Source organism: Capsicum annuum, unplaced genomic scaffold, assembly GCF_002878395.1.
Source record: "Capsicum annuum cultivar UCD-10X-F1 unplaced genomic scaffold, UCD10Xv1.1 ctg51239, whole genome shotgun sequence".
Classification (NCBI taxonomy): domain Eukaryota; kingdom Viridiplantae; phylum Streptophyta; class Magnoliopsida; order Solanales; family Solanaceae; genus Capsicum; species Capsicum annuum.
This window is the reverse complement of record NW_025859168.1, coordinates 1-3,525: the sequence shown is the minus strand read 5'-3', so window position 1 is coordinate 3,525 and position 3,525 is coordinate 1.

Here is a 3,525-nt window from a genome sequence, read left to right as displayed (position 1 = left end):
ACATGGAAGCAATCAACCCAAGAAAAAGTTCAAGGAAAAATGCTTCAATTATGGAAAAATTGGCCATAAGTCCACAGATTGTCGAGCCACGAAGAAAGGCAAGAAAAAGAACCAAGCAAATATGATTGAGTCCAACAAAAAATATGATGATTTATGTGCTATGTTCATGGAATGCAACTTGGTGGGGAATCCATGCGAATGGTGGATAGATTCTGGTGTCACACGCCATGTTTGCGCAAACAAAGAGTTGTTATCGTCATTTGCTCTGGCTCAAGTAGAAGAAATGCTTTACATGGCCAACTCCGCTACTGCTAAGGTGGAGGGAACAGGAAAAATTTATCTAAAGATGACTTCCGGAAAGGTATTGACACTGAACAATGTGCTATATGTTCGAAGTTACGTAGGAACTTAATTTTTGTTTCACTCCTAGATAAGAACGGATTTAAATGTGTAACCGTTTCTGGAAAAATTGTAGTTAGTAAAGGAGAAATGTATGTAGGAAAAGGCTATCTCACGAAGGGCCTTTATAAGATGAATGTAATGACTGTTGAAATGAATAAAGGTTCGAATTCGTCTTATTTGCTTAAGTCTTATGATTTATGGCATGAACGTTTAGGCCATGTTAATTACAAAACGTTACAAAAACTGATTAACTTAGAAGTTTTGCCAAACTTTGAGTGCAATAAATCAAAGTGTCAAACGTGTGTGGAATCGAAGTATGCAAAGCATCCTTATAAGTCCGTTGAAAGGAATTCCAATCCCTTAGACTTAATACACACTGACATTTGCGATATGAAGTCAGCACCATCTCGTGGTAGGAAAAAGTATTTCATAACTTTTATTGACGATTGCACTAGATATTGTTATGTCTACTTGCTAAATAGTAAGGATGAAGCAATAGATGCGTTTAGGCAATATAAAACTGAAGTTGAAAATCAGTTAGATAAAAAGATCAAAATGATAAGAAGTGATAGGGGCGGAGAATATGAATCTCCCTTTACGCAAATATGTGTAGAGAATGGAATAATCCATCAAACTACGGCCTTGTATTCACCTTAATATAATGGAATTGCGGATTGAAAAAACCAAACTTTGAAGGAAATGATGAATGCTTTACTTATAAGTTCTGGTTTACCGCAAAACTTATGGGGGGAGGTTATCCTTACGGTCAATCGTATACTCAACAGAGTTCCCCATAGTAAGACACAATCAATTCCTTACGAAAAATGGAAAGGAAGGAAACCTAACTTGAAATATTTTAAAGTGTGGGGGTGTCTAGCGAAGGTTCTAGTTCCTATACCTAAAAGAGTTAAGATAGGACCTAAAACGGTGGACTGTGTGTTCATAGGATATGCTAAAAGTAGTAAAGCATGTCAATTTTTGGTTCATAAATCCAAACATCCGGATATTAGTAAAAATACGGTAATTAAATCAGACAATGCTGAATTCTTTGAAAATATTTACCCGTATAAAATTAGACATGAACAGTCTAGCGGAGGATCTAAATGACCTCGAGATGAACCAAGTGAAAATGTACATGATGAAGAAAATCCAAGGCGCAGTACACGTCAAAGAACGTTAACTTCGTTTGGATCGAATTTTGTAACATTTCTCTTAGAAAATGAGCCTCAAACATTTAAAGAAGTAATGTCTTCGTCAGACTCATCCTTTTGGAAAGAGGCAGTCAATAGTGAGATAGATTCAATCTTAACCAACCATACATGAGAATTAGTTGACCTTCCTCCCGGAAATAAACCTTTAGGTTTTAAATGGATCTTCAAAATAAAAATGAAGGCGGATGGTACTATTGACAAATACAAAGCAAGGCTTGTAGTAAAAGGCTTCAAACAGAAGGAAGGCCTTGATTACTTTAATACATACTCGCTAGTAACAAGGATAACCTCGATTCGAATGTTAATTGTCTTGGCGGCGGTATACGATCTTCAAATCCATCAAATGAATGTGAAAATCGTATTCCTAAATGGAGATTTGGAGGAAGAAATTTACATGGAACAACCTGAGGGTTTTGTGGTTCCAAGAAAGGAAAATAAGGTGTGTAGACTTATTAAGTCGTTGTATGGACTAAAGCAAGCACCTAAACAATGGCATACGAAGTTTGATCAAACCATGTTGGCAAACGGATTCAAAATAAATGAATGTGATAAATGTGTCTATATTAAAGACACTCCAAATCACCAAGTCATCGTATGTTTATATGTGGATGATATGTTGATCATCAGTAGAGACATTTCTGACATAAATGCAACAAAACGAATGCTCGAGAGCAAGTTTGATATGAAGGACCTTAGAGTTGCAGATGTGATCTTAGGTATAAGAATCCATCGAACTCCACAAGGGTTGGCATTGTCACAGTCTCATTATATCGAAAAGGTACTTGACAAGTTCAAGTATATGGAATTCGGCATTACCAAGACTCTATTGGATGCGAGCTTTGCACTTCGAAAGAATGAAGGTGAAAGTGACTCACAATTGGAGTACGCAAGAGTATTGAGATGTTTAATATATATAATGAATTGTACACGACTAGACATAGCATGCACTATCAGTAAATTAAGTTGGTACACAAGTAATCCCAACAAAACTCACTGGATGACAATGAAAAATGTTTTGGGGTATCTTAAATACACTCAAAATTATGCTTTACAGTATAATAAATATCCTACTGTACTTGAAGGATATAGTGATACAAATTGGATCACCGGATCAAACGAAGTAAAATTCACAAGTGGATATGTATTTACTATCGGTGGAGGAGCAGTCTCTTAGAAATTATCCAAACAGACTTGTATTGCTCTTCTACAATAGAATCTGAATTTATCGTATTAGATAAAGCCGGTGAAGAAACAAAATGGCTCCGAAATTTCTTGAAAGATATTCCGTATTGGCCCAAGCCAGTGGCACCAGCATGTATACATTGTGATAGCCAAGCGGCAATAGGCAAGGCAGGGAGCATGATGTATAACGGTAAATCTCGTCATATAAGACGAAGACATAATACCGTTACAGAACTTCTCTCTAGTGGAATTATCACTGTAGACTATGTAAAGTCAAAGGATAATGCGTCGGATCCACTTACAAAAGGTCTATCTAGAGAAGTAGTAGAAAGGACATCCAAGGGAATGGGTTTAAGGCCTAGGACAAGTCAGCATGGTGGTAACTCTACCTAGCGGACTGGAAATCCCAAGAGCTAGGTTCAAGGAGATCAAACAAAGTTGTGTCTGACAGGTTCAACATTGTCAATTACCCAACCCATTCTCATGATGTAGACAATGTATAGTAAACAAGGATAAGACTTAAGGTGAAAAGTCTTTTAATGATTATCTAAATTTGGCAGATTTGACCAAATAGTTTAATCTACAGGATTGAATATTTATAAATCACCTATGTGTGGGCGAAGTGGAAACCACTTCAAAGAGAATGTTAGTAAAGTCCTATTCTCTAAGCTCTCATAAAAATTAGGACGTGTTCATGGCTGAAAAGAACAAAACCGTAAGAACCATAAAC